Raw genomic sequence first — 19,045 nt, 5'->3', positions numbered from 1 at the left:
GAAGGCATACTGTATCCTGGTAGCCAGCGTTTGGGAAGAGCTTAGATCTATTTGTAGTGGTTCCCCTTTCTCTAATGGAGCATGCCCATTGTGTGTAGTCACTGGCATCACTTATGCAGGGTTTCAATCTCTCAGGTGAGACATCAACCAGGCATATCTCTCCCATGCCCAGTTCTGGTATCCCACATGTCCAGTAACTGAGAGCCTCTCTATAGGACTGATAAGACTGAGATACTGCCCCATGAGGAAATTTTCACCCCATTTATGTGTCATCTGGAGCTCCCTAGTTTGGCCAACAGACACCTTACCATACCAAGTGTCAGCCTCCTGGGCATCTGCATCATATCAATTTGGTTATGCCAGAATATGCCACACTCAAAAACATATTTCCCTTTCAATGCCTCCCTCCATTAAAAAAAAACATATTTTACATTTCTTGTTCTGAAGGATTGGATAGGTTATATTACTTCTCCAACCTCCAACCCATTGCACTTGTATTTACAGTACGTTTGCATTCATAAATGACAGGAGAGACTCCGGCTACATGTTTCACAAGTCTCGTTGCTAGGCAAAGTCTTTCAGATTCAGCATTACTAATTTGTCCATAAGAAAAAGAAACCTTACATTGCAAGTATTAATCTGAATCTTTTCATTCGTCCCTTCTCTCCTGAATGTTTATCAGAATAAATTTGTGGTTTGGTATGGCACAGACAAACTGCCAACCAGATGAACATCTTTCATCTCTGTTCCAGAAACCTCTTCAATCTCGCTCCACCAGAACTCTGGAAGTGAAAAACAAGAGCATAATCAAATTCTTATCCACAATATCTGCTCGCTTGCTATGTTTACTTATAGTTCCCTCCTTGGAACCCAGGAACTTAGTTTTCCTGGCTTCTGCAACTCTAAACAAATTATTAAAACAACTATGATTTATTTAGGCTGAACCTCAAAAATTCTCAATTTAAAAAAACAATGCATTTATCTATACCTTAAGACCTATGCACTAATTCCCCTTTCAGATGGACAAAGCCTAAAACCTTTTGGAACTTTTTCCACCTGAATGAAAATAAAAACAAAAAGAAAAAAAATACAATAACTGCAGTGGCTAGAATGGCTTCCTACCAACTCTTGTCTTAACCATTTTAAGACCGGGCCTCTTTTTTTAGATGTGTTGTTTACAAGTTAAAAAATTTTTTTTTGCTAGAAAATTACTTAGAACCCCCAAACATTATACATTTTTTTTTCTAACACCCTAGAGAATAAAATGGCAGTCGTTGCAATACTTTCTGTCACACTGTATTTGTGCAGCGGTCTTACAAGCGCACTTTTTTTAAAAAAAAAAAAGCTTTTTTGAATTAAAAAATAAGACAACAGTAAAGTTAGCCCAACTTTTTTTATATTGTGAAAGATAATGTTACGCCGAGTAAATTGATACCCAACATGTCACGCTTCAAAATTGCGCCCGCTCGTGGAATGGCGACAAACTTTTACCCTTAAAAATCTCCATAGGCGAAATTTTACAAATTCTAAAGGTTGCATGTTTTGTGTTACAGAGGAGGTCTAGGGCTACCTACAGAGGAGGTCTACTGATCATCTATTCAGCCCCTAATTGAGGGCATAGCCAATGACCCCCCTTTCAGATGGACTAAACCAAACATTTTTTCCACCTGAACAAAACAAAAATAAATGAATAAACAAATAACAAAAATAAAAAAAATAAAAAAAAACAATATTTAAAAAAATAAATAAATAAAAAACCTATTAAAACATTTTTTTTTAAAAAAAAGTTAGAAATAAGAGGAGAGAAAAAAACATAATATTCATAACGGAAAAAAAATTTAAAAAATGACAATCCAGAGGCTTATCCTTGAAAATACTAAAAATATAGCAAGGTCCTCTATAATATTCCAAACATGAAGGGCAAATTTCTGAAACTCACATCTAAACCTTATTCATAGCAAAGAACCATTAACCAGAAAATGCTTACCATTCATGCATCTCACTAAGGACTGCTAACATTGTTTCCCCCAGTGCTATATTTGAATGAACATGTGGCTACCTCCATTTTGAGTTTATGCGACTGTTCTATATAGTGATGCTTTTCCTGTCTTAATCGACTATTTTCGGTTTGTAGTCTCAGCATTTGGCTCTTAAAAGGGAAACGAGTTTGATTACTAGGCCTCTATGCCTTGGATTGCTACCCCATCTCGCAGAATAAACTTCATAACGCCTTGGTGTAGTTTTAGGGTATTTCCTTTGCATATCATTAGCCACCAAACAATACCTAGCGATGTTACCCCCCTTTTTACAAAGAAAGCACTTGAGGCCCTGCATAAGCCCTTCTCTGAGCATATGGCACTGGAGACTCACATTACTGCATAACATTACTATGATTGGAATGAACAAATTTTACACTTTCATTGTCTGAGTATTCACTAGCAATGGAGTCATCAGAAGTCTCCACTGTTTCAACTCCTGATTAGGGATGAGCTTCGAGTTCGAGTTGAACTCATGTTCAACTCGAACATCGGCTGTTCGCAAGTTCGCCGAACAGCGAACAATTTGGGGTGTTCGCGGCAAATTCGAATGCCGTGGAACACCCTTTAAAAGTCTATGGGAGAAATCAAAAGTGCTAATTTTAAAGGCTTATATGCAAGTTATTGTCATAAAAAGTGTTTGGGCACCTGGGTCCTGCCCCAGGGGACATGGATCAATGCAAAAAAAAGTTTTAAAAACGGCCGTTTTTTCAGGAGCAGTGATTTTAATAATGCTTAAAGTAAAACAATAAAAGTGTAATATCCCTTTAAATTTCGTAGCTGGGGGGTGTCTATAGTATGCCTGTAAAGGGGCGCATGTTTCCCATGTTTAGAAAAGTCTGACAGCAAAATGACATTTCAAAGGAAAAAAGTCATTTAAAACTACTCGCGCCTATTGCATTGCCAGTCTGACAATACACATAAAAGTTAATTGATAAAAACGGCATGGAAATTCCCCACAGGGGAACCCCGAACCAAAATAAAAAAAAAAAATGATGTGGGGGTCCCGCTGAATTCCATACCAGACCCTTCAGGTCTGGTATGGATATTAAGGGGAACCCCGGCCAAAAAAAAAAAAAAAAAAATGACGTGATTTTTGACAGTTTTTTAGTGAAATGGTAGGGGTACACCCTTACCATTTCACACGGGGGGGCGGGATCTGGGGGTCCCCTTGTTAAAGGGGGCTTCCAGATTCCGATAAGCCCCCCGCCTGCAGACCCCCACAACCACCGGCCAGGGTTGTGGGGATGAGGCCCTTGTCCTCATCAACATGGGGACAAGGTGTTTTGGGGGGCTACCCCACAGCACCCTCCCAATGTTGAGGGCATGTGGCCTGGTACGGTTCAGGGGGCGCTCTCTCGTCCCCCCTCTTTTCCTGCGCCCTGCCAGGTTGCGTGCTTTTATAAGGGTCTGGTATGGATTTTTTGGGGGACCCCACGCCGTTTTTTTTTTAAATTTTGGCGCGGGGTTCCCCTTAATATCCATACCAGACCTGAAGGGCCTGGTATGGAATTTAGGGGGACCCCCAAGTCATTTTTTTTTTTAAATTTTGGTTCGGGGTTCCCCTGTGGGTCTATACAACAGCTACAGACACAAGACACACAGATAAAGCTGTTTGAAAGCTAACATTGACTTGTGGTTCCACAGCAGGAGACATGCACACTCTTAATCAATGCCTTACTATCTCCTTATTACCGCAGATTTTTAGCCCCCTTAGATCGCAGGCCACATTAAACTTCTATTGGAACAGAGAGCTATTTCACTCTCACGTGGGGAAAAAAAATAATAAAAAATAAAATAAAAAAATCTATATTTCTCCCACTTTCTCCTCAAAGATGTGTGATTTATCCTGTCAATCTACAGGCTATATCAGATAACCAGGGGTGATCAGCCCCTCACTCGCCAGCACATTTGACCATCTACACAGGCCTAAAACAATTTGCATTAGCAATACAATAAACGTTAACACATACACATATACCAGCCAAAAATCTCACCAGATTTTGCATGTCCGCTCACTGATGAAATATTTCATAGAACTTTCAGGACCACTCACGCAGGACTTCAGAATTCATGAACCAACGCAAATCTTATTCATGACCAGCACAAATCTTGTCCACGGTAGAGAAGGTTTGCAGTTCTAGGTGTAGTTGATTCCTTAGCCTATAGGACTCAAGACAAAAATACATTAGGGTTTTGATTTTGTGCAGAAATAAATTCCACACACCTTCTGGGGTGCCAATCGAAATAAATCTGGAATTGGAATACATTTTAAACAAAATATTATCCAAAGGTGATTACGGATACCCCCTATTCCATATATGTAATAATTTGTCTATTCCTATAGTTAGCTCGTCTATTAAAACTCTGATAGTTACTGTTGATAGCACAATAATATTGGGTTAGCTATGAAAACAAACACACTGCTTAGTAACAACGTCTTATTTATTTCCCAAGAAAATAGGAAAATGCTAACATAAAAATACTAAAGAAAGATATTACAAAGCATATAACAACAAGAAACATCAAATAAACATATCGCAAAGCTGTCCTATAGATACGGTGCCATCAGCTGGGCTCGAGATGGTAACAGAGAGAGCCATGCAGCTCAGAGAGCCATCAGGCACGAGCCAAGAGCGCCAAAGGGACGATTTCCCTTCTGTGTGCCCTTTTTATACTTCAATCATAACCCGTCAAGACCCAACCCCATTGCCTACCAATTTAGGTTTCCAACGAATGAAAGTAGTTCTGGGGCAGTCCTTTGAAATATATTATATTTCTGTCCGTCCTGCTGTATTGGCCTCTAGGGGCAGCATTCATCCATGTATCATCGCTATGTGACCTGGGTCCTTCAGTCTTAGCTGGCCCTTTGATCTTCTGTAGCAGGACATTCATCAATCATCTTGTCTTATCACACCAGTCGATCAGGAGCCAAACTTTGTTTTACAAAGCTTTGATGTGCAACTTGTTACATTCCAAAGGCCACCTGTCTGCATCAACCAGGAAGTGAAACTCCAGAAATATGATATTAAACCATGTTGCCTTCCAACAGTGGACTACTTGGTGAAACGTATGCATAAGTGGTTAATATGATCTAAGACTTAAGACTACTGTATGTAAGTACTGTTTCTTAGAGACATTTCCATTTTATTTATTAATTTGATTTAAACACGGTTCATAGCAGTTACAATGCCACAATTCCTTTATTATCCTTCATTATCCTAAGGTGGAATAATGCTAGGGCTTTGGTGGATATACAATGTAAATAGCTGGGGCTTCATCTGTCTTTTATGGTGTTTACAGTTCAACTTTAAAGGGATTGGAAATGATCACCTTGTAAAACAAGCCATTAAGTTTCAAATAAAAATGAAAGGCTAATATGTTTGTATGGATATAAAGAAACATTATAAATACCTTTTTACACTTTTTTATGAGTGATCACATTACCTCTGTTCCCAGTTGCATAAGAGCTGGGGGAGGAGAAGCAGCAGCAGCACACTGAGTTTCCCAGTGAATGGCTGTGTAACTGGGTTGGGGTGTCAGGAGAACTGACCAGGTATGTTCTCCTGTTTAGTGTGGTGAGTTTTTAATAAGAAAGCAGAGGGGCTGGCGGGAACACCAGGGATTTCACACAAAGGAAGCAATACAAAGAGAAGAGGATACCTTTCTCATACAAGTACATGGTACAGCAGGTTCATATCAGGAATATAAAATGTTGGGGTAACAAACGCTTTAACTCTGGCTTTAAAGCATGTGTTTCAAACAATATTAGAAGGTTATGATATAAACTGACCTATGCTCTTCATTATTTATGAGCTTAGCTGCTCTATTGTGTTTTTCCTGATCTTACAGATGTGTCAGTGGTTGGTGGTTGGTGATTGATGTGGATCCACATCACTGGATGATGTGACTGATGGTGGATTTACATCATGGGGCATTTTTTTTTATTAACCAGTTCCCGCTGGCTTATAATCAAATGACGGCTGGACAGGAGCTCCCTTATTCTGGGTGTACGTCATTTGACATCCTCTCAGAACGCACCTCGTGCATGCTCCCCAGGCAGCGCTGCAGCGCAATCTGTTATCCGTTGTGTCCACCAAACACAGCAGATAACAGATCAGTGTACCAGCCCACTGCCATTATCATATAATCGCTGTGACCAATCACAGCAGATCACATGACAATTGTACACATTGGATGGCTTCCTTTTATGCCATCAATTGTGTACATTTGTGTTGCTTGCTGTGATTGGTCACAATGATCACATGATACAGACAGGGCCAATCACAGCCTATCTGCGCCATGTGATTAGCTGTGACCAATCACAGCTAATCACAATCGTAAACACTAAATGGTCAATTTCATTCAGTAAACATGGTGTTTTAAAAAAATCCTGATCACCTCCCCAGAGTAGTACAGTGTTACTATAGTAACATTGTGTTGCTCTGGTCACAGTATGAAAAAAAATCAATAGTAAAAAAAGAAGTAATAAAAAAGAAAAAAGTATTGAAAAAAATTGAAAAAAAATATAATTTTTTTTTTTTTACATACGGTCACCAGTCAGTGTCCCTGATCACTTGCCACACCAGTCATATGATGTCACTGTACTGCACTGGTGACAGTATGTAAAAAAAAAACATTTTTTAAATTTCTTTATTTTCCAAAATATTGTGACAAAACACTACAACTTCAAAAAACTTGCCATGCCTCTTACTAAATACATTGGACTAGACATGTGCACTGACAAAAAATGTGTTCATTTTCATTTCATTCCTTTTTTGTTTTTTTCGGAAATTCGAAATCTCGGAAATTCGAAAATTCGAAATTCGAAAATTCGAAAATCTGAACATTCGAAAATAAGAAAGGAAAGTCCAAAAATTTGAAAGAACGAAAATCCAAAAATCCTAAAAATTTTAAATCACTAACTGATAATAACTAACTATTAAATTATAGGTATTGGAATTTCCTTTCAAATTTGTCTGTTAGTAAACGTTACGAATACAAATTTATCTGAAGTTACGAATTATCCAAAATAAGGAATGCCGCATCTAAACAAATGAAATGGAACAAAATAATAATAAATAATAATAATAATAATACGTTTTTATTATTATTTATAATTATTAATTCGTTACGTCCCATTCGTTTAGATATGGCATTCGTTATTTTGGATAATTCATAACTTCTGATAAATTTGTATTTATTACGTTCAATAACAGCCAAATTTAAAAGGAAATTCCAATACCTATAATTTAATAGTTAATAATAGTTAAGTTATTATTAGTTAGTTATTATTTCAGATTTTCAAATTTTCAAGTTTTTAAATTTTTGTTCTTATTTTCTTTTGAATTTTCAGATTTACATACTTATTTTTGGATTTCCGAATTTTCGATTTTCAGATTTTTGAATTTCCGAATTTTTGAATTTCTGAATTTTCACATTTTAAATTTCTGAATTTCCGAAATTTAGAATTTTGGCATTTTCGAATTTTAGAATTTCCGAATTTTAGAATTTCTGAATATTCTGAAAAATTTGGAAATTCGCATATTTCCGAATTAAAAATTTGTATAAATTAGCTAAAAAATAAATTCTGAACTAAACTAATTGCACATGTCTACTTTGGACTGTCTACTTTCCAAAAATAGGTCATTTAGGGAATATTTGTACTTTCCTGGTGTTTTCGTGCCTCACAAAATCAGATAAGCCATCATTACATCAGGACTGATCGATTTTCAGATATATACAGTATCTCACAAAAGTGAGCACACCCCTCAGATTTTTGTAAATATTTTATTATATCTGTTCATGTGACAACACTGAAGAAATTACCTTTTGCTACAATGTAAAGTAGCGAGTGTACAGCTTGTATAACAGTGTAAATTTGCTGTCCCCTCAAAATAACTCAACACACAGCCATTCATGTCTAAACCGCTGGCAACAAAAGTGAGTACACCCCTAAGTGAAAATGTCCAAATTGGGCCCAAAGTGTCAATATTTTATGAGGCCACCATTATTTTCCAGCACCGCCTTAACCCTCTTGGACATGGAGTTCACCATAGCTTCACAAGTTGCCACTGGAGTCCTCTTCCACTCCTCCATGATGACATCAAGGAATTGGTGCATGTTAGAGACCTTGCGCTCCTCGACCTTCCGTTTGAAGATGCCCCACAGATGCTCAATGGGGTTTAGGTCTGGAGACATGCTTGGCCAGTCCATCATCTTTACCCTCAGCTTCTTTAGCAAGGCAGTGGTCATCTTGGAGTTGTGTTTGGGGTCGTTATCATGTCGGAATACTGCCCTGCGGTCCGGTCACCAAAGGGAGGGGATCATGCTCTGCTTTAGTAAGTCACAGTACATGTTGGCATTCATGGTTCCCTCAATGAACTGTAGCTCCCCAGTGCCAGCAGCACTCATGCAGCCCCAGACCATGACACTCTCACCACCATGCTTGTTTGTAGGCAAGACACACTTGTTTTTGTACTCCTCACCTGGCTGCTGCCACACACGCTTGACACCATCTGAACCAAATAAGTTGTTCTTAGTCTCATCAGACCACAGGACATGGTTCCAGTAATCCATGTACTTAGTCTGCTTGTCTTCAGCAAACTGTTTGCGGGCTTTCTTGTGCATCATCTTTAGAAAAGGCTTCCTTCTGGGAAGACAGCCATGCAGACCAATTTAATGTAGTGTTTGGCATATGGTCTGAGCACTGACAGGCTGACCCCCCACCCCTTCAACCTCTGCACCAATACTGGCAGCACTCATATGTCTATTTCCCAAAGACAACCTCTGGATATGACGCTGAGCATGTGCACTCAACTTCTTTGGTCGACCATGGCGAGGCCTGTTCTGAGTGGAACCTGTCCTGTTAAAAAGCTGTAAGGTTTTAGCCACCATGCTGCAGCTCAGTTTCAAGGTCTTGGCAATCTTCTTATTGACGTGGAGATTTCACTATACATTAAACGTAATCAATCTCACCTGCGCTAATAAGCGCCCATTTCGTCTAATGGTATAATACATCTTACCTATCACTCTATTTCCCGCATATCCTCAGTGAAACAGACATGACCACAGCTTACGTCCTCATCTCAGCACAAACCCCTCCTGGGCAGAGGCTCTTGCTTTTATTCTCACACACAAAGGAAGTCTCAAACAGGAAACCCTGGCCCCAACAGCCAATCGCTTCCTTCACAGGATATGACCTCACAGGATATGACCAAACAAGGATATGACCAAACAAGGATATGACCAAACAAGGATATGAATTTATACAACAAACAATGAATAATGACTAGGGGAGTCTTATGGGCATGTCTGGGTGGGGGTAGCGTGTACGATTTCCAGCCTCCTGTCTCTGTACACCAAATGAGATCACAGGAAGCCTGAGATTATGAACGCTGCTCCCAAGTCCTTATTCTGCGTTGTTCAGAGAACAATGCATACCCAGACTATACTACTGTCTCTGTGGACGGGAGATTATCTGCAGGTATAAGCCATGGCACCCCAAATATGTTGATCAGGCATACAGGGGGGACACGAGTGCACATCCACTAAACCGATAATGTCTTTCCAGAGCGAACACATCCCCTCCAGAGGATCATTCTGTGCATCGCACAGGGGCCCTTCGCTGGCGGACATATCCCCACTCCGCAAACACTTCTCTACATCCCCAGGGAGCTTTCCATTACCAAACAGATCTCAACCAGCATCAGTCTGCCCCAGTCAGCTCTTTAGAGCGGGCTGCGGGAGTACTAACACTTGGACACACTATGACAATACATATTAAAATACATCTTCATAAAATTTCCACATCATTATAGCCTAGGCCATCTTTATGTAGAGCAACAATTCTTTTTTTTCAGACCCTCAGAGAGTTCTTTGCCATGATGTGCCATGTTGAACTTCCAGTGACCAGTATGAGAGAGTGAGGACAATAACACCAAATTTAACACACCTGCTACCCATTCACACCTGAGACCTTGTAACACTAACAAATCACATGACACAGGGGAGGGAAAATGGCTAATTGGGCCCAATTTGGACATTTTCACTTAGGGGTGTACTCACTTTTGTTGCCAGCAGTTTAGACACGAATGGTTGTATGTTGAGTTATTTTGAGGGGACAACAAATGTACACTGTTATACAAGCTGTACACCCACTACTTTACATTGTAGCAAAGTGTCATTTCTTCAGTGTTGTCACATGAAAAGATATAATAAAATATTTACAAAAATGTGAGGGGTGTACTCACTGTTGTGAGATACTGTATATATATACATTATAGTTTGTGGACTCTATAACTTTCCTACAGACTAAATAATATACATGAATTTGAGTTATTTTCACTAAAGAAATGTAACAGTATACATTTTGGCCTAAATTTATGAAGAAAGATTATTTGTTTGCAAAATTATATGTACAAAGTGCATAAAAAACACTCCCTAAATGCTTGAAGAGGCTCAAGCTCTTTTGTGAACCTAGCCTTATTGTGTCAGTGTCCTCATTAGAGAGAGCATGTGCATTCTGTTGGGCTGCAGTGTTCAATGCTCCTCGTGTAGCTGTGAAGTGTACTGAGCTTCTACTGTAGTTGAGCACTGGGGGTGCCATGCTAAATGAATTGTACCACCACACACCACTGCACAGCAGATTATGCATTGCTGTGCAGTGTAATGCATGACCATATATGACCATATATGCATAACCATATATGCATAACCATAACCAGATAATGCATAACCATATTTCACAGGTTTAAATGAAACAAAAACTTCCACACATTTTATTCCTTGTTTATGTGAACTCACTCCTATAAATATGAACCTATTACAGCAGCAAGAGTGTCTTGTGGTGTGCATTGGGTTAAAAGGAATACTTGGCCAATAAGCAACAACAGCATCATCAGCATATTGGGCCCTAGGCAGTTTTCAATTCATGGGCCCCCTGCCAATTTAACTGGATCATGCAAAAGGGGTAGTGTACACAGACATTTGTGTTTCGCTTCTGACATTGTTTTGTGAAACATTTCTGCAGGATTTGGAACGCAGTATTTTCATTATCAATTGGATCTTAGACAGCGTTATACTGTTTTCAAATTACTCACATGATAGTGGCAAATAGTATTGAAATAAAGATTCCAGCTAAAGGAGTGATGCATTTGTAATGTATATGTTCATTTGATCTTTCTTTCATCTTTGATCACTTTTTGAAAAAAAGTCTAAACTTTTTGCAAAATGAAATAAACTTTCTATGAAGTGCACTAAAGTGCAAAAACCTTATAATATCTCCATAATTCCCCAATCCCCCCCCCCCCCCAGAGTCTGAAGCCCTGAACATCTGTCCATTCTGTCCTCATTATAATCTGCCACTGATACGAACACTGGACCAATTAGAAAGGTAGGCCAAGTTAAAGGATAAAAATCTTGAAAACCACAACTTTTGAAAAGGACATAAACACTGCAAACATTTAAAACTAACAGATGGCACATAACAGGACTGAGACACTCAATTACTGTTTTTACTAGCCTCAGAAAAAATACTTTGGAGGTTTTTTAATTTTTTTAAAATAAATCAAGCTATGCTTTCCAACCCCAGAAGAAAAATATCACACAATCCAATCAATTTCTAGCTTAAAAACGGGATTTTGTGCACATTGCAAATATATGTGGAAGCTGTACCCAAAGCAAAGAAACAGCTGTGTCCCCCCTTTCTTGCCCCCTATACCATCTTATTGGTCTCCTAATGTAACAGGTGGCCTTATTGACCAATGGGGAAGCTGATAAGGTGGAGACATGCTCAACATAGCAGAATTTAAGCTGCCTGTATCTTTGGATAAGTAATCTCTGTTTATGCATTTTGTCATACATCTGAATAGCCTATGTTTAAGAAAGGTTTACTTTAGTGTCAGTGATTTATTTATTACAATGATGAGAGGAGTGATATAGTCCATGAAGGTTGTCTTTGCTCACACATCTTGGCGCTTTGTCAGAGAAGTGGAGAGATTAATTTTGAAGTCAGAGAAATAGAGCAGACAATTTTTTTGATGTTATTCAGGCATTGCAGATGATCTTCTCCCTTGCTTAACTTTATCAATGTCAGCAATTCCTTTAACATAGAAATGAGAAGGTTGACATAGTTCATGCACAGTCATCCCTACCAATGATTATGGTTGCTTTTAAGAAAAAAACCTAAAAGCTCCTATCCTTTTCAAACTGCCCCAGGCTGGGCCCAAAGAAGCAGAATTTTGCCGCAGTAGTGAAAAATCTAGTAGTAAACCACTCCCATAGAGCAGGGCAGAATTATATTACATGGGATCATTGTACTTTGAGACCAATTTGTAAATAAAAAAGTAGAGGTTGTTTCATTTCTGTTTAACATAATTTCTTTCTTCAGAAGACCAAAAGATACATTTTACTTCATAGACACATCCTCTCTTGACAATTTGATTTATTGATATTGGCCAAACAGATATTGCTTGACATGTATAGAAAAAGGAAACTCCTTCTCTGTATTGAACACCTGGTGTCCACCAAAGAACCCTGCTAGGATGCAATGATTGGCTTTATTGTTGTTCGCTCCCAAACTGTGGCCCTTGGTTACCCTAGGAGTGGCAACAGCTCAAAGGAGGCAGAAGCAAAGCATGGTACAAAATCAGCTAGTAAGGTCATGGACAAACAGACAAAAGGTTAAGGCAAGTAGGGAGGCTTACATGGATCATTGAGAAACAGGCAAAAAGTCAAGGCAGATGAATAACCAGGATTGTCGAGAAACAAGCAGAGGTCATAAACTTGTATCAAAACTAGAACAGAAATCTCTGGGACAGGAGTGCAGGAACAGACACCCAGAGAGTTCTTTCCTCAGGCAACTCCTAAGTGCCAAGAGCAGGTTTAAAAAGGTTTCTAGAACATGATGAGGAAGTGTCCAGCAGCACTCTTTGTTAAGGACCAGCAAGAGCAGGAAAGAAGTGCAAAAACATCTAAACATACAGACTGAAAAAGACCTAGGGCATACATACAGTATATGCAAATTTTGTTCTCTTGCTCACAGTTCTGTTGTGACATTTAAGAGAATTGTTACTGTGCTTAATTTAGGGTTCACTGAGTTATAGCATCAGAACTGTTAGGGTAAGGAACCCAACCTAAAGTTATCCAGGGTAAAAAGAAAGCATAGACGGATGTAACGTAAACAAACGATATAATGATGATCACAAAGTTATATATGTATAGTAATATAAAGGTCCATAGTTCATAAGTCCATGAAGTGAATTTAACTGTAGTTAGCACCAGCGCCCCTAGAGTGAAGCAGGCAGCTCTGTAGGTGTAGAAACGTAAACACAGAAGGTTGCCAGACTAAGTGCAGTATCCGTTTCGTACTGCCCTCCAGCAACACAGTTCCATCATCTGATTCCGCCATCTCACCAGGACCACCAAGGAGAGCCCAAAAACTGACCATAATGATTTTATATATGCTTTACTGATCTACTAAGATGTGAGTTGCCATTTGTCTTGTTTTTAATAAATTAGAGTTTTATTAATACTGCACCTGTGCAGAAGGCTCGTATGCACTATAAAATCGGGCGAATATTTTAGTCCAAAGAATTTCACAAAAACACAAGCTGACAACAGCACAAGTCAGGTACTATACCATGCTGTCTTTGACTAGTGTAGTAGTTGGTGTGCGCTGTTGTCAGCTTGTGTTTTTGTTAATGAAAGCTCTTTTGTCCAGCTGCAATCATTTTTTTTTTGTTCACCTTAGTAGCAAGCTGCAAGTCCAGACTCTTTGTATATTAAAGAGAAGAGATGAGGAGACAGGGCATTGTAGTATAGAGTAGGAGCGGGGATCAGTGCTGGCTGTAACTCTCCACATGGGAACGCCCATGTTTTTAATCTTTGTGTGGGGGGGGTCGAGCTTCAGCCAGCATTGACAGAAAAGGACGATTTTTCTTATTTTCACCACTTAAGGACCGTCCACCGCATCAATACTGAGGCAGGGCGGCCCTATTGCCCAAAACGTCATACACGTACGTTGTATTGTGCATGAGCCACTGCGGGTGCATGGATACCGGCTGCACAGCGGGGGAGCCGATGCGTGGGTACAGTGGCCACGATGTCTGCCGGCCACTCTCGATCGCTCCTCAGAGAGGCAGAACGGGGATCTGCCTACGTAAACAAAGCAGATCCCTGTTCTGACAGGGGAGTACAGAAAGATTGTCTGTTCCTAGTGATCAGACCATTCCCCCCACAGTTAGGAAGCACCTCCCTAGGACACACTTAACCCCTTGATCGCCCCCTAGTGTTAACTCGTTCCCTGCCAGTGTCATTTATACAGTGATCAGTGCATGTTTTTAGCTCTGATCACTGTAATAATGTCACTGGTCCCAAAAAAGTGCCAAAAGTGTCCGATCTGTCCGCCACAATGTCGCAGTCCCACTAAAAAATGCTGATCACTGCCATTACTAGTAAAAAAAATTAAAATGCCATAAATCTATCCCCTTTTTTGTAGACACTATAACTTTTGTGCAAACCAATCAATATACGCTTATTGCGATTTTTTACCAAAAATATATAGAAGAATACATATAGACCTACCATGATGAATACATTTATTTTTTTACATTTTTATTGCATATTTATTAATGCTTTAATAGGCTCTAATAGGCTTCAAAAAAGGGTGGGCTCAGGGTGCAGAGCACTGCACTCTGAGCCCACTCAGTTATGTGAAAATAGCGAATGAATATTCGCTATTCAGACACTGATCCTCCTCCCGGTCAATCAGGAAGTTGCTCTGAGACCCATCCCCGATTGGCTGAAAGGACATGCGATCCTATTGGATGCCTAGAAGGAGGAGGGAGGAGACGCATGGCGGAAGCAGCCATGATGCAGAGTAGGAGGAGGCGGCTGCCCACTGCCTGTGGTAGTGCTGTCTGCCCAGAACCTAGATGGGGTAACTGAGAGGCTGGATGTCCGACCGACTGCGAGACCCCCGGGATGGGGGGGCCCTTACCACCGGCTGCCCAGGGGGGGTTGTTTGCTGCTGCCCCCCCCCAAAAAAAACACCAGCTGCCTCTGGACAAATGCTAGGTGTACAAGGACCCCTGGAAAATGTAACCAGCTTTTTTTCTTCTTTGACAGTTCTTCTTTAAGAACCCCTTATCAGTATTAGGAATACTGCTGTTGCCCAAAAATAGATTAAGTTTTGAGTTGAACTTTAATTGGTACATGACTACCTGTGAAAGTACACATGGTTGGTATTAAAACGCTGGCTACAAGTCAACCTCATTTTGTGAAGCTTGCCAGTTCAGTCTACATAAGGAGTCATTGCTTTCAAGAAACAGCAAAGTAGCCAAAACAATGCTGATAAGAAAGCAAGAGATCGCAATAACAATAAATGCATAACCAGTCTAAACTGCAATATGTTGTTTTTAGAAGAGATATCTAATCAAATACACATCTACTTGCCTTTATTCATATTTTCTTTTGCTAAAAACACCACAGCCAAAGTTAACTCTAACAATAATATTTGCATTTTGTCTACAAATCATTTTTGCCCTTAGTGTGTTTGTGTTATTCTTAGTCCCATCAGCACTTCTAATGTGAATTAGTAATTTAACCATAGGTTTTTCAAAACAAAATACAATCTGAGGAAGCATGAAACTAAACTTGGCGATTAAATAAGACCACAGCTTCAGGCATGTAGGAGTATCATTTAGCACTCTTATGATAAAGACCATGTTACTGTATATACAATCCTGTAAATTTCAAGGAAATTTCAAGTTCCATCACACCACACTGGTAGAACAAGTTTGGTCTAGTAGACCCTTGACAACTAGAAGATGCAGGTTTACCAATAGTTACACTGTATTTTGCTGTGCTGCATTACTGACAATGTCTTTTAAAGTGGAACTAAACTTCTTTAATCAACATTAACTATTTTTAATCCTTATATGCTAGCATTAGTAAATAGATAGGAAAGTATATTATATTTACTTGTTTTAACCTTTTTCTATATGTCTTCAGTTGCTTCTTAAGCAAATGCTAAAATAATGTCATACATCCTATGAGTCTTCATGGGCAATGTTTTTTCTCTTTCATCTGGAGGAGTGATGGAGGGGTTTTCTCAGCTAAGCACACCCTCCTGCCTGTATGCCTGAGCTAAGAGCAGATGGAAATAAATTCTACATGAATCATCTGCCTTTACTTACCATGGCAGTGGCTAGAAATGCTAGGGGGGTGTTTCTCAAAGTGATTTCTAAACAAAATAAAGCATAGATACATGGATGGATTGGTGAGTTTGCTTTGAAAAATAAAAATTAATTAAACAGTTTTTTTCAGTTTGTGATCCTCAGATACAGTTTTTATCCACTTTAAGATGGTAATGCACTTGTAGAAATTTGTTCGAAAGAATTACTTTTCAAACATTCATTTGATTTTCAAATAGTTAACAAGGTCAAATCAACAATCATAACGAGGAAAATTGAAGGAGAAAGATGATTTTTTTTTTTCTCAAAAAAAAAACTAAATTTTAACTTTGAATGTTTTCGTTCTTGGAAAATTGTACTTATTGTTATCTGCATGTGCATCCCCTAATCAAATAAAGAATTCAAAACGATTTTCAAAATTTTCATACAAAATTTGTCAAGTCTTTTTAATCTATCTTTATCTATTTTATCCATGCTTTGACAAATGTTTTCTGTACAAATGATATTCTACTTGTGTATGGACAGCTTTAGGCTTGAAGGCAGCATGCTGACATCTGTCTTTTGTTTCTTCATTTGAGCTTGCTGGAAGCTATAGTTAATATACATGTAGACATAGTTACAATAAATCATTTATTAAATCATATCAAATATTTTAAAAACTAAAACCAGAACACTATTAAAGCAACTCTTTATTAAGGCTATAAATGCAGAGACACCTTTCAGATGTTGACTATTCAACTTATAAATAACTCCATTGTGTCTAATAAGCGAACAGAAAACTTTTCGTTAATCTGTCCCATGTGACTTATTTATTTCTGCATTTCTTGCCAACATCTTGCCTATTGCACAGGGCAGAAATATTGCTATACACAATGACTTATGCCCTTCTGTCATGGATCTCTGTCCTCTGCATACATCAGTAGCCAGGGGAAGTGGTTAGACATTGACATAAGGGCTTAACTGTGGACTTTGACAAAAAGTTAAAATGTGCATGTGAGTGACAATGCTTCGATGGCAAGTTTTGGGGAAAGAGTTTGAAAGAGTTGATGAAATTGATTATAAAGGTACTCATATTTTTACTTATTATTTATTTTGGTAGTGGGCAGATTCACTTCACAGTACACCTAAGTCCTTCCCCAGTAAATCCAACCATTGTGTAACTATAACACACCAATTTGGTTTCAATCATTTTTAGCAGGTCCTTTTCACATTCAACTGTTGAATTTATATATGTCTAGGAAGAGTCTTCCAGTATCATGAGATTCCCTGAAGTATGTCCTATAAATGCATTGTAATGGGACTTGCAGGCAACGAATAAGTAGCGTCCAAGGCCATGCAGTTGAATGATATTTATTCTATCTTAGTCCTTTTTCTACCATCACTCCTCTGTTTCTTTCCTTCGTTCCCCCACTATCCTCTTTTCAACTAAAATGGAGGTGTAATTTTAGGATTCTGATAAATTATCTGAAGCTGGGAACTTGCAAACATTAAGCACTGTGTAAATGATAATTGGACAAGATTCTAAAACAATCTGTTCCTGATACAGGTAATTCAAAGGGAAAACCACAAGACGAATCAGAATGGCTGAAAAGTCTCATGACTGATATTTGATCAAGTTGGAAGAAGTATGCTGCTATGTTTGTACAAAGCTTTCGTTTAAGGCATGAAAAAAAATCTGTAATTCCTGCATAAAAGTGCTATAAGGAAGCTTGTAAGTAAAACAAAGCTACAGCAATATGATTAATGTGTCTGGAATTTTTTATTTGGCTTGGTAACCTGTGTTTATCTTCAGAGTGATTATTATGATTTAACCATTTTTAGATAATTAGAATTTAACCATTAATTGTTTCATTTCAAAATTAAAAAAATAAATGACTCTGGAATTCCGAAATGTATTATTCTATGCCAACAAGACTAGTACTGTTAGATCATAGTTCTAACCCCAGTGGCCATTTTCAGGATGTATTTACTTGGCCTGCTGTGAGGGAGCACTGATTTAAAGTCCCTGAGGACTGCGTGGATTTTTGCCCAGCAAAAATAAACAGAGAGAAAAACATAAATGTCTTGCTTGACCTCTCCTTGGTAATGACTGTGACATCACAATGTGCCACGAAGACAATGGGGGTGGAGGGAGGGGCCACATCCTTCAAAAGGTCCCAGAAGGACCAATTACCTGATAGTCTGATAGCTGTATGTCAGCTTCGGCTTTTAGCTGTTATGAGATATTCTTCCCGAGTGGGATGGACAATGTACATTGGTTAGCTAAAACGAACAGCAAAGCCAGTGACATTGTGACTCATAAGGGCAGCAGTCTAGAAGAAACAAGATTATCTCAACTAAATACAGTCATTACACTGAACACATCTCAGCTGTTGCTTCACAAACAGAACATAACTGGAGCTCCTTGCCTATTAATATATAATGAATGGATATTTCGTCAGGGTGAAGGAATTTCAAACCTATGTTAAAAATATATCCTTTAAAGCCTGACACTGTGATCAATGTATCTAAATGCCCATTTTCACTTGCTTCTCCTATTCTGTTCACTACCTGCTTGGGGTTCTTCTTTTGATGTCCAGGTCACTACCTGTGTGATGTGGAAACTTCCTATTGGATGGCTGCCAGCCGAGTCCTCTCAGGAGAGAAAAGAGGACTGACATCAGCACGGGGGGGCAGCAGGGAAACATTTTTGGATACAGGTTTTTCAAATCATGTACCCAGCAACATGCACTTTCTTTCGCAAGGGTCATTATGAGGCCTTCCTTAAAAAAAGATGAGTGAAAGGGATAGGATCAGTATAAGGCTTTGAGAGTG

The 19,045-nt window shown here is 38.9% G+C and overlaps 1 long non-coding RNA gene across 1 annotated transcript in view; it reads left to right on the top strand.

Annotated features, from left to right (window-relative positions):
* LOC141130048 (uncharacterized) overlaps positions 1–18,122 on the top strand; it is a 58,108-nt gene extending 39,986 nt beyond the window's left edge. Inside the window, exon 3 of the long non-coding RNA XR_012241966.1 lies at positions 17,778–18,122. This is a non-coding gene — a long non-coding RNA (uncharacterized lncRNA). The remainder of the gene's footprint in view (positions 1–17,777) is intronic.
* The last annotated feature ends 923 nt before the right edge of the window (positions 18,123–19,045 follow it).

The sequence above is a fragment of the Aquarana catesbeiana genome, linkage group LG02 (genome assembly GCF_042186555.1).
Source record: "Aquarana catesbeiana isolate 2022-GZ linkage group LG02, ASM4218655v1, whole genome shotgun sequence".
Lineage (NCBI taxonomy): Eukaryota > Metazoa > Chordata > Amphibia > Anura > Ranidae > Aquarana > Aquarana catesbeiana.
This window is presented reverse-complemented; position numbering and strand designations above follow the sequence as displayed.